Source organism: Ictalurus furcatus, chromosome 6 (assembly GCF_023375685.1).
Source record: "Ictalurus furcatus strain D&B chromosome 6, Billie_1.0, whole genome shotgun sequence".
In the NCBI taxonomy this organism is placed as follows: domain Eukaryota; kingdom Metazoa; phylum Chordata; class Actinopteri; order Siluriformes; family Ictaluridae; genus Ictalurus; species Ictalurus furcatus.
The window spans coordinates 13,603,305-13,617,320 of record NC_071260.1 but is presented as its reverse complement, the minus strand read 5'-3'; the positions used below and the strand labels follow the sequence as shown (position 1 = coordinate 13,617,320).

The 14,016-nt window shown below is 40.4% G+C and overlaps 1 protein-coding gene across 2 annotated transcripts in view; it reads left to right on the top strand.

The window, feature by feature from the left end:
- Window positions 1-14,016, top strand: part of myo16 (myosin XVI) — a 153,783-nt gene that overhangs the window by 14,516 nt on the left and 125,251 nt on the right. The gene's annotated exons all lie outside the window — the stretch shown is intronic.

The following is a 14,016-nucleotide window of genomic DNA, read 5'->3' as shown; positions in this document are numbered from 1 at the left end:
AGAGGTGATGCACCATATGTGAATGATGTCAAGGCGACCTGGTGACCTTTTCCTTTTTGAGTTATATTCAAAGAGGGTGAAAGGTCACGGTGTACTGTTTTTAATTGAGGCACTGTGCTGGTCTGTGTGCTCGCAGCACATGCTCATGCTGAATTTCCACAAATGTAGTCTGCTTTCTGCTGAATATCTGCGTATGATCAGCGATTCCACTACGGTGTTATTAATTATTCATCCTGCTCATTATGCATGTGGGTTCATTTAGCTGCTCATTCAAATCTATACAGATTGTCTCCAAAGAAGGCAGTCTGCTCAAGCATGCATATTCAGTACAATCTTCAAGTTTCAGAGTAACGCTCTACTGATGTATGAACTGATCACCCATGAGCGATGTTTCAGGCTTGGTTTTATGCTTGATGCATTATGGAGGGGTATGTGGTTATTTCTAAGACTTGTCCTGTTTTTTTTTTTATTATTTGAGACAGAATAATGAATAACTAATGAGCTGGAAATGTGTGTAGTTGCTGATTGAGCAGAGTGAGATTTCGCTTTGCTAAATCTGGCTGTGTGTAGCGCCTGACTGTATAACTGTGCACTTAATGTGAAGAGATTGCCCCCATCAGTTGATTTTAAGGAATTACAATGTTACTCCCACACACACACACACACACACACACACACACACACACACACACAGTAGTGCAGTCCAAGACTATTCCACCAGTGGGTTGCTTAGACACAGTTTTGTTTACACCACAGAAGATGGAACAAATGTGTGTGTGTGTGTGTGTGTGTGTGTGTGTGTGTGTGTGTGTGTGTGTGTGCGTGCGTGCGTGCATGCGTGCGTGCGTGTGTGTGTTATAATCAGATCATCTGGTGTGCACGTCTGTGTTCAGATCCCTCTTCCCTTGTGCGCTCTGTCTCTGGGGAGAAATGTACTGCCACCACATGGTTCATCTGTGTTTCTCTGTGAAGTGAGAGAGAGATCTAGGCCTCCCCGACTCCAGGGATGTGTGTGTCTGGTCTGTTTTGAGACAGGAGAGAATAAAGCAATGTTTGAGACCATCTTTAAGCTGTAACGTACACCTGGACAGCACATTTTAACTGCCAAAATGAGATTTTTTTTTTTTTTTTTGCCATTGCAATTTACTAATTAGAATGACACTATTCAATTCTCTATTTTGACAGCACTTCATCAGTTTTTTTTTTTTTTACCAAGGAATAAGATAAGTAAGATATACAACGAATAATATTTATAGCAAGTGTGTAGAAAGATTAAAAATATAAAGGCCTTTGTACATTCTTGTCACAAGCTGCAATTTTATTATCATGTTCATGCATTCATTCACTTTCAGTAACTGCTTTATCCATTTCTTGGTGGTGGGAGGAAACTGGAGAGCTCAAAGGAAACCCACACATACACAGGGAAAACATCTGAAACACCAAATAGACACAGACACGGTCACCCAAATTCAGGATTGAACCCGGGACTGTGAAGGGAACTGAGAGACAGTGGTCGAACTGGACAGTAGTCGAACTGGATAGTGGGACAGTGGTCAAACTAGATAGTGGGACAGTGGTCGAACTGGATAGTGGGACAGTGGTCAAACTGGATAGTGGGACAGTGGTAAAACTGGATAGCGGAACAGTGATCAAACTGGATAGTGGGACAGTGGTCGAACTGGATAGCGGGACAGTGGTCGAACTGGATAGCGGGACAGTGGTCGAACTGGATTGTGGGACAGTGGTCAAACTGGATAGCAGACAGTGTTCGAGCTGGATAGTGGGACAGTGATCGAACTGGATGGTGGGACAGTGGTCGAACTGGATAGCAGACAGTGGTCGAACTGGATAGTGGGACAGTGGTCGAACTGGATAGTGGGACAGTGGTCGAACTGGATGGTGGGACAGTGGTCAAACTGGATAGCAGACAGTATTCGAACTGGATAGTGGGACAGTGGTCGAACTGGATAGTGGGACAGTGGTCGAACTGGATGGTGGGACAGTGGTCAAACTGGATAGTGGGACAGTGGTAAAACTGGATAGCGGAACAGTGGTCATACTGGATAGTGGGACAATGGTCGAACTGGATAGCGGGACAGTGGTCGAACTGGATAGTGGGACAGTGGTCGAACTGGATAGTGGGACAGTGGTCGAACTGGATAGCAGACAGTGGTCGAACTGGATAGTGGGACAGTGGTCGAACTGGATAGTGGGACAGTGGTCGAACTGGATGGTGGGACAGTGGTCGAACTGGATAGCAGACAGTGTTCGAACTGGATAGTGGGACAGTGATTGAACTGGATGGTGGGACAGTGGTCGAACTGGATAACAGACAGTGGTCGAACTGGATAGCAGACAGTGTTCGAACTGGATAGTGGGACAGTGATCAAACTGGATGGTGGGACAGTGGTCGAACTGGATGGTTGGACAGTGGTCGAACTGGATAGCAGACAGTGGTCGAACTGGATAGTGGGACAGTGGTCGAACTGGATAGCAGACAGTGGTCGAATTGGATAGTGGGACAGTGGTCGAACTGGATGGTGGGACAGTGGTCGAACTGGATAGCAGGACAGTGGTCGGAATGGATAGTGGGACAGTGGTCGAACTGGATGGTGGGACAGTGGTCGAACTGGATAGCAGACAGTGTTCGAACTGGATAGCGGACAGTGGTGGGACAGTGGTCGAACTGGATAGCGGACAGTGTTCGAACTGGATAGCGGACAGTGGTCGAACTGTACAGCAGGACAGTGTTCGAACTGGATAGCGGACAGTGGTCGAACTGGATAGTGGGACAGTGGTTGAACTGGATGGTGGAACAGTAGTCGAACTGGATAGCGGGACAGTGGTCGAACTGGATATCGGGCAGTGGTCGAACTGGATGGTGGGACAGTGGGAATATTTCCTTCATCTTATTACTGATGGTGGTCTCATATCAAACCACTTTCTTGTCACATGCTTTTAAAGTTGAAACAAGTGTTATGTTGTACAAATACAAATATTCATTTGCTTCTTTGTTCATTTCTGCTGTAATAATCCTCCAGATGACAGGATCAGAATCTATCACTTCTTTTTATTTTCATTTACTTTTCAAAGATAGTGACAGAAAATATATCAAATATGAAAATATCTGAGCAATTAGCCTGTGGTTCGCTACACATCCTGCAAACGAGGGACTGAAATGCTCACTGAGACATTTAGTAACCTGCTCAATATCTACTGGAGATCAGTTGTCTCTTGCTCTGTCCCTCCCTGTGACTCTACTGTGGCAGATCTCATGAGCAGCTCGCTTTTCAAACAGCTGAGTGTGTGAGGGCAGCGTTAGGGAATGTGGTGACTGCAGTTGGAACAGCTGCCAATGTGTGCTCACACTCTCCTCACTGTGTATGAGAGATACAGGAACTAGTAACAGTGATGTGTTACAGGACGCACCCTGGGAGAAAGGTGTCATTTGTAAGGTAAGACACTGTTAAGAGTCTGTTAAGAGTCTGTTAAGAGCTTGCTTATACTTGCTGTCTACTGTTTATTGAAATTGTTTATGGAAATACACTCCTTCTTCCATTTGTGTTGTGTTATTACACAGAGTGAGAGGTGGGGTGAATGAGGTAAATGTTGCAGGATTTTTTGCAGCTGAAAAAATGAGAAATCTAAATGTTAGTCTTTGGTCTGTCTCTCTCTCAGTCTCTCTCTCTCTCTCTCTCTCTCTCTCTCTCGCCCCCTGGCTATAGCACTTAATGGGCTATATTAATCACTGATCTTTCTGTGTGATTTATCCTGTAGCAAATGTAATAATTTGTGTATGTCCCTGGCTTTGTGAGTTACTGTGAATGCAAATGAGAACGCCTCAGAGATTGTGACTCCGAAGTCAGTAAAAGGAAAGACATAACAAAGACAACAGACAGAAACTTTCACTTTTTCTTTTGCTTCACAACAGCAATGGCTGGTCAAGATTTGAGGGCTAAACTCTAATATCTACCAACAGCTCAACAACAAAATAATTAAAGTTGAAGTGCGTTACATCATGGATGCACAGTGACGGCATAATAAGAATGGCAAGGTATTATACGCTAGGCAACTGTATTTGTGATTTCAATTTTTGTTTTAAATCCATAGTACTCTACTCTACAGGATTCATCCCATGTTTCTTCTGAATGCCAAACACGGCAAACAGAAAAGCTCTAACCCAGGGCTGTCCAATCTTATCTGCAAAGGGCCGGTGTAGGTGCAGGTTTTCATTCCAATCAAGCAGGAGTCACACCTGATTCCACCTGTTTAATCAGTTGAGCTTGGCCTTTAATAGGCTCAGGTGTGGCTTTGGCTTGGGTGGAATGAAAACCTGCACCCACACCGGCTCTTTCCGGATAAGACTGGACAGCCCTGATCTAACCACTTGTTTAAAAAAAAAACAAAAAAAAAAAAAAACATTAAACTTATGGATCTGTCTTCTGTTCTTTTGTGGCCTTTCTACTCTGATTGGACAAAGCGTGCTTAATCTTTGAGTAAAAAGAATCTATTCATACTTTTATGTTCTTTAGCGGGAAAAGGATGATAGAGTAAATAAACCACCTTATTTGCATTCATTTGCACACAAAATCTAGGGTGTATTTCACTGTGTGTAAACACCTGACCCAACTGTCACTGATAGGCTGCATGAATCTACAGTCTGAGCTAGAATGAAATCAGCCCAGCCTTGCTTCTTCATACCATTCTGTGCAATATTCTTATGACTGTTGGTGGTGTTGTAGCTCTGCTAGCCAATCTAATCCTGCTCCCAACACAGAAGGTCCAACTCAGCCCAGCTAAAGCCCTTCATGAACTGGACACAAAGTAAGAAAAGTTTGAAATTGTGCACATTGTATTGTAAGAAATTATATTTAACCCCCTAATTTTGATAACAGGAACATCCCCAAATCCCATTTTTGAATGAAGTTACTGCAGTAAGGTCTCTCAGAGGCCAGATGGCTTGGGGTATATGTCCATATTCAAATACATTTTTACTCAGCCTAGATAAGAAAAGTAGCGTATAACTGTCACTCCGGAAATGTCCTCAAGCACAATTTCCAAGGAATAGGATGCTAAAATAGATCTTATCTTGGCAGGCAACAAAAAGAATTCCCACATGTACCAGTTAGCGAGCTAGCTAGCCATTTTGCTAATGTAATAGCCTGAAAGCAGTGAACACACCTTACAGCATTCACTTTGCCTTTTCTGAAGGTTATCTGTAAAATATATCTTACCTGCTGTCACATAACGGCATGCAAGTGCTGCTCAGGTTTGCGGGACTCAATCAAAGTAAATACAGTTCCTCTGTGTTTTTTGAGTAGTGCTCTCTGCTTTCTAAAGGGATTCTACATGGAACCCTAGCTGGTAGAGCAATATTCTGTTGCTTTCTTGTAGGTAGATATAGAGAATTATGAAAGAAACTGAGCAGTACTTGAAACTCTCAAGACTTCTGTTACATTCATGTCTGCTTCATCTTTTGCATGACCTGGAGCCAAACACTTATTTGAATTAGGTCACTTTACACACTGCTAAGACAATACATCATTTTTCTCTCTTTGTGGTGCTAGTAGTAGTAACTGAGAGAAGCTGATTTACATCAGCCTCCAGGTTCTCTGGGCCACAGTGGTCCGTTTTTCATGGTTTATTTGAAACAGGCCTGCCAACAGCTCTTTTCTTCTACTCTCTCTATTCTTCTTTTTGGTTTCTCTCTCTCTCTCTCTCTCTCTCTCTCTCTCTCTCTCTCTCTCTTTCTCTGTCTCTCACACACACACACAGTGATGGGGTGTTTCAGAAGGCTTGGATCATCCTGAGTGATCACTGTAACCTGTGTAATCACATTGCTGGCTGGCTGGTGAGTTGGTGTGATGGAGTGGCATGGTAGGAGTGTTTATTAAACATGCACAGCAGTAGCAGCTCAAACAGGCTTGCCCTCAACTCAGCTAGGTGAATTGTAGAGGGATTTTAATTAGTAACTCTGATGCTCCACTTGAGACCTGGAGTCAACAAAGTTTGAGAGGGTTGTCAAGGAAGTCTGTGAGTTATGTGTGTGGGATGTGCATGCATGGCAGGGAGTGATGCTCATATCTGATACTATATATATATATATATATATATATATATATATATATATATATATATATATATATATATATATATATATATATATATATATTCTGTGGTGAGCAGAAAAGCAGTTCAGAAAACAAACAGAATATGCTGAACCTTCAGGCAGATGGGTTACAACAGCATAAGACCACATCAGATTCCACTCCTGTCAGCCAAGTCATCTGTCATGGTATTTTTTCAATCCTCAACTGTCCAGTTTCTGTGAATCTGTGCCCACAGACATAGTCTTCCAGTACACCCTAATTCAGTACACCCTGTCCTGCAAATTTATTTTCCCTGTTCTAACACACTTGATTAGCTAATCAGCCATCAAAATATTAAGTGGGTGTGGTGGGAAGAGGGAAAACTGTGAAAGATGTCCTATGAACTGAAACTGTAAAACGTGCAAGACAGGGGGTTGTGCAGGACCAGGGTTGGAAACCTGTGATCTAGGATGTCTTAAATTAGTATAGTAAAGTATAGTATAGCATAGCATACAGTAGTATAGTATAGTATAGTATAGAATATTCTGAAAAGTTGGGACAGTATGGCAAATGCTAATAAAAACAAAGAATAGTGATTTGTAAATGTACTTTGACTTGTATTTAAACAAAAAACGTATAAAGACAGGCTATTTGAAGTTTTACCTAATCAACTGCATAGTTTTTTGAAGGTAAATGTACTTTGACTTGTATTTAAACAAAAAACGTATAAAGACAGGCTATTTGAAGTTTTACCTAATCAACTGCATAGTTTTTTGAAGGTAAATGTACTTTGACTTGTATTTAAACAAAAAACGTATAAAGACAGGCTATTTGAAGTTTTACCTAATCAACTGCATAGTTTTTTGAAGGTAAATGTACTTTGACTTGTATTTAAACAAAAAACGTATAAAGACAGGCTATTTGAAGTTTTACCTAATCAACTGCATAGTTTTTTGAAGGTAAATGTTTATTTTGAAATTGATGCATGCAACCCGTTCCAAAAAAGTTGGGACAGAGGTAATTTAGGACTAATAGCGATGTGACAAGTTGAAATAAGAATGTGATGTGAAACAGGTGAGGCAATTGCCTAACTGTAATCTCCTAATCGGCCTCCAAAAAGGCCTAGTCCTTCAAGAGCAAATATGGGTCGAGGCTCGCCAATCTGCCAACTGATGCGTCAGCGAATAATCCAACACTTTGAGAACAACATTCCCCAAAGACAAATCGGTAGGATTTTGGGCATTTCACCTTCTACAGTGCACAATATAATTAAAAGATTCAAGGAATCCCGTCAACTCTTGGTGCGTGTGATCTCAGATCCCTCAGACATCACTGTCTTAAAAACCGTCATGAGTCTGTAATGGATATCCTGGCATGGGCTCGGGAATACTTTGATAAACCTTTGACAGTCAACACCATTCGCTGTTGCATCCACAAATGCAAGTTAAGGCTTTACTATGCAAAGCAGAAGCCATACATCAACACTGTCCAGAAGCACCGCCAACTTCTCTGGGCTTGGTCTCATCCGAGATGGACAGTAGCACAGTGGAATCGTGTTTTGTGGACCGACAGGTCAACATGTCTAATAGTTTTTGGAAAAAACAGCCGTCATGTTCTCCGGGCCAAAGAGGAAAAGGACCATCCAAGCTGCTATCAGCGTCAGGTCCAAAAGCCAGCATCTGTCATGGTATGGGGGTGTGTCAGTGCCCATGGCATGGGTACATTGCACATCTGTGAGGGCACCATTAATGCAGAAAGATATTTATACATTTTGGAGCAACTTACTTGCTGCCATCCAGAGCAGGGCAACGCCAAACCACATTCTGCCCGGATTACAACCTCATGGTTGCGTAAGCAGAGAGTTTGTGTGCTAGCATGTCCTGCCTGCAGTCCTGACCTGTCTCCGATTGAGAATGTGTGGCACATTGTGAAGCACAAAATAAGGCAACGAAGGCCCCGTACAGTTGCACAGCTGAAGAAATGCATAATGCATGAATGGGGGAAAATTGCACTTGCTAAACTTAACCAACTGATGTCTTCACTCAGTGCTCAAATGGTTAATAAGTATTATTAAAAGAAAAGGTGGTGTTACACAGCGGTAAACAGTCTACTGTCCCAACTTTTTTGGAGTGTGTTGCAGTCATCAGATTTGAAATGAGTGTATATTATCAAAAATAAATTAAATTCACAAAGTAAAACATCAAATAATGTGTTAATAATGTGTTTTCAGTATAGTACAGGGTGAAGTGAATTTTCAAATGACTCTTTTTGTGTGTTTTTTTGCATTTTCCATACTGTCCCAACTTTTTTGGAATTGGGGTCGTAGTATAGTATAGAATAGTATAGCATAGTAAAGTATACTGTAGTATAGCATTTTCTACAATGCAAATCCATACAAACTCACTCTCACTCATTTTTAGCCCACTAATTCAATCAAAACTCTTTGGTTGTGAGCCCAACTCTAAAGTCAGTTATCATGCAGCAGTATTGTTTCTACATATTTATCAAATAATCTATAATCTGCATTTCACTTGGGGCTTGCATACTGAATATTTGGGAAATATTTACACAGTGGGGGAAAAAGGCATGTTAGATAGTGTGTTAGATTGGAATATGGGCTATTTTTTAACTGAATGGGTAAAATATTTTGTTTGTGGTTACAATAAGTGTTGCAAATTCTTATTACATATAGGTCATAGTACTACTACAAATAATGTGCATGCACATACACATACATACATATTACATATAGGTAGTTACATCTAGTTATACATACAAAATGTCCTGTATTTTTAACATGTATAAACCTATATGCATTATTGCAGCTCACAAAATCAGGCATGTGTGTGCGTGTGTGTGTGTGTGTGTGTGTGTGTGTGAGAGAGAGAGAGAGAGAGAGAGAGAGAGAGAGAGGGAGAGAGAGAGAGATCATACTGAACCATTGTCACAGCTGGCATGCGTTTCTCTGCATTACTCAGAATAGCAGAGCGGCCTTTGGGGTGCTCACTAAAAATAACCCTACTCAGTCTTTACCTCTGCTTGCAGCATAAAAGCCATTGCTAAAAGCCTGAGAAAAACATTCTCACTCATTCTTTCCGTGATGGAGTTCTACAAGTAGTTTCTACAATTATTTTTCCTCAGAATTTATATACTAGACCTTATGTAGCTAATTTTCATGAAACGAGAATGCCTGAATTTAAGTACAATGAAGAGGTATCTAAAACTAAAACTTAAAGGACAATAGAACAATTGTGACTGACAGCCACACCTATAAGAAAATGTTGAAAAGATGTTGAAATTGATGTAGGTATGTTTGCATGTTGTTCATGTCATATTCACAGTTTGCAGTTACAATAATCTACTTTTAATATTCAACAAACCTGGAGCTTCCAGTGGGGCCCTGACCACAATCTGCCAGTGCTCACTATAAAGCACACACACACACCAACACACACACACACACACACACACACACACACACACACACAAATTAATTAATTAATTCAGTAAACTGACCAAAATGTGCTCTTAATCTGGTGTCTAAATACAAAACATATATAAACATACTGTATATATTGAGATAATATCTCATAAATGACTGCTGGCAATTCTATGTGTTCAGTATATACAGTAACTGTATTTTACAGTGCAGGTTTTGGGTGGTTATGCCAGATGCAAAGATGGCTAGACAGTTAAACTCAAATACACACAAAAAAGACAGGTTTGGGGTACTAAGGAGACATTACCAAAAACAGAAACAAATGGTGTGAGTCGTTAATGCTTATACAGTATATATAAGCATTGATGACTCATTTCTTATTTATGAAGACTAAATAAACCACCAATATGCTGCTAATGTTTCCAAATAACTGCTGTGTTCACTAACTGTATCCACACTAATACCACATTGCTGGTCAATGCTCGATTCTGTCTAATCAGAAAGAGTTGATTCATTTTCAGTAGCAGCATGCCTCTGACAATAGTTCTGGCTGCAAGCTTTGTATTAATGAGCTCATTAGGGCTGCAACAACTAATCGATAAAATCGATAATAATAGATAATTTAAATAATCAACAACGAATTTTATTATGGATTAGTTGGGTCTGTGACGTCACCGTGGATAACCCCCTGTCAGTGACGTCACTTCACAATGGTGAAAAACGCATTTCTATGAATCAAACACATCTGAGAAACAGCGGAGGTCACAGAGTGTTGCGGGAAAAGTGCACGATCCAGCTTGTCCAAAACATGAGAATGTTAAGCGCTTCAAACAAACTCGTAAGTGTATTAATGTGGCTTGTCTTGTCAGATGTTGTGACAGATGGGTGTGATGTTTAATGTGTTCCAGACATGTTTTCTTCAGCGCAGAAATGACATTTTTACCTTTATATCCTTATCTGTAAATGTTAGAAATTCATACCAGTATTTCCATTTTACATAAAGACTCATCCTGACAGCAAGCGAGTCTCCATTAAACTTCACTGAATGAGCGCAAGTCCACGCATGCACGTCAATCAAACAGTGCAATAGAAAGGAAGCGCAATAACTTTGAGTAAAATATTCAACAAATATGTTGATGCTATATTTAGCTATATTTAGAAACAAAAGTAATTGTGTTTATGAGAACAGTAACTGTAAATGGGGTTATAACGTAATTTTATAGAAATGTAAGAAGTGTCATACATTTACATAATAAAGTAATATGTTACTGTGTTCAAATGAGTGAATGTGTGTGTTATTGCAGAACATTCAACCTCTTACCAGTTTACACTTAGTTTCTCCTTTTGTTTTTCTTTTTTAGCGTTTTTAATATCCTGATTTAACTTTTGCTTTGAAGCTTGTGGACGATCAGTTTTTTTTGTTGTTTTCAAAATATGATGTTAATTTTTTTTTAAATCCTTTGCACAATGTATAGCATAGCCTATAGCATAGATAAATCTAGCATAGATACATTTAATACCTTTTCCATAGTCATCAGTTTGCACAGTGTTTGAAAGACAACATTGGGCAGAATGTGAAATAACATGTTTTTTCGAAAATAAAAATTGGCCTTTTAATCCAACTAATCGATTGATCGAATAAATAATCGACAGATTAATCGACGATCAAAATAATTGTTAGTTGCAGCCCTAGAGCTCATTCTAATTCATTATCCTTTCTATAGTAACAAAGTACACAGGGTATGTATAGTGGGCTTTCCACAACATTCAACATGACTATAAATGGTTGTAACATCTAGCATGTCATTCTTTGGCAAATTGCCTTAGTATAGGAGGAATAAAACCATTCTGGGTGGTTGATTATTTTCCTGTAACAGCATAACCCGTTGTGTGTGTGTGTGTGTGTGTGTGTGTGTGTTTTTTGTTATTTTTTTTTTTTTTTTACTTATTAACTATGAATTAATGTGTAATATGTACACTGTGTCTAACAGGAGGCATTTGAGTAATGAGCAGTGACATCCTCAAGTGAGCCCTGGGGAAGTATGAACTGGATGGCTAGCATTATTAATGACCATTAGATGACCTTTTTATCTGTGGAGCTCATTTTCATTATGCTAAAAGGAGTAATAAATGTCTAAAACATTTGTGGACTGGACGCTTGTCGTACTGGTCATGCTTGCAGTCAGTGATGTATTTCAATCTTCCAGAACGGCAGAAATTACTGTATTTCCTACCACGTAATCCCATTTGAAGCCACTATCTATTTATGTTGGTGATTCATAGGACGTGTATTGGATATTTCGATTTCTTCTTGCTATTGCAACATTTTTAACATAAAAAAAACAAAAAACATTTTTAACAATGAATTTGTAATATCAGTGCAGTGATTAAATACGCAAACATATGATTTCAGGAAGTAAAAAATTAACAGAGCTCTTCCTTGAATGCCTAAAAGGCCCAAGATCTCCCATCTGATGTCTCTTACTATGTCCAAAGTTTTAATTGAAATTTTGAAGTCCAGAAGCACAGTCCATTGCTACATATGCATTTCCCAGGAGTATCTAAACCCTGACAGTTGTAATGTTTTCACATGCGTACCTCTATATATAATCACTTTTTGCCTCACAAGTCATCCTCAGATTAAATTTTTACCCTGGCCTCCATGCTGAGATTTAGCGTAAATAAGAATGCCATTGGTCTTCTTTTCACCTTGTACACGAGGCCAGTCTCCTCTATCTGCCAAAAGCTCTTTTCTATCTTTTACTTAAAGCTCGGAGAAACATGTAGCAGGGATGAAAAAGGAAGATGTCACCGTTCATTTTGCTCCAGTCACATTGAATTTCCTTTTTGACCTCCCAGTCTTTCAGGGCTGAGTCTCCAGAGGCTGAAACTGGGGCAGGAGCTGAGAACTCTGCCTCTCCTGCTTTATGCATCTCCAGGTGTGTTTGTGTGTGTCATTGCTGTTTATAGCTGCAGGGGGTCTGGTAGTAGTACAGGTTGAGGGCGAGAGGAGTTTGAGCTCCTGCAGTGATGCAGAATGGTTGTTGATGATCTATAGGGCATGACCTTGTGTAAAAAAAAAACATGTTATGGGTAAAATATAAAGTTCACTGACATACTCAGCCTTTGTCTAGATCCTCTTCTTTCATCCATGTTCCTCAATTGTCTTTTGGTTGGCCTGAGTCGTCTCTCAGTTTCATGCATTGTTTTCAAATCTGGAATCTTATATGCTAAATATATATCACTTTGCTGTTTTATACCCTGCTTGCTATACAGAGGGTATATATTTGTAATGCATTTTGACATGCATCCTGCTTGACATATTATGACAGAAAAGCATGTGATTAAGCTAACAAACTTATATGACATATAAAACTGAAAATTTTTGGTGACGTTTTACAATGCAAGTATGTAGCCATGTAGCAGGAAACTCAGTTATCAGTGTCCCAATGTATAGTGAGCCAGAGTCCTTACCAGTGCCTGAACTCGTGTACACCATATACTGATTCACGCCCTACTGAACTAGGGAGCTGGTTGAGACATGCTATACCCTGATACACTGCTCTCTCAGACCATAGAGCAATGGTCATCAACCCTCTACCTGGAGATCTACCTTCATGAAGTCTTTTGCTCCAAACCTAATCATGCCCACCTGACCAAACGGGTGTGTTAAATTTTGGTCAGAGATTAAACCTGCAGGAAGGTAGATCTCAGAGAAGAGGGTTGGTGACCACTGCCGTAGAGTAAAGTGTACGACTCTGAAATGGTTGTCTGGCCCTGAAGAAGGTGGGATCATATACACACATACATATGCTGTGTTCGAGGTGAGGTTGAAACGTGTATTTCCTCGCCTACAACCAGTAAAACGCACCAGGAACACCTCCTCAATTTGCAGATTCAACTTATCAGCTTGGGGTAGTCTTCTCACATAAACAGCCTGCCAATTAAACGGGATACCAAATCAGAGAACTTCTTTAAACTAGGCTTTGCATGTGTGTTCCAGAGCCTAAACATTTGCATGCAAATGAGATCTCTTTCCACACAAACACACGTGTACACACACACACACACACACACACACACACACACACACTTCCAGCCCCCAGTTAGTGGAAGATGGAGGGTGTCCTGGTTGTTGGCTGTCTGGTAAATAGAGGTCAGATTATCAAGGCTCATTTCTGGCTGGTGAAGGGGAATTGCCAGGAAGTTAAGCTGTCAGGATTGCAGGATCCGCACTGCAGCACCAGCTTCCCCCTCACTCTTAATCTCTCGCTCTCTTTCCACCTGTCGCCAATCCTTCTTTTCATCAAACCTCCATTTTTATCCCTCTCCTCCCTTTCTTCATGTCTCCAAGTCCATTCCTTTTATCCCCATCCCCATATCCTCTCATCCTTTTTCTTCCTACCTACTCTCTCTCTCTCTCTCTCTCTCTCTCTCTCTCTAGTCTCCTCTTCCCTCCTTTTCCTTGATCTCACGAGGGAAGGTGTG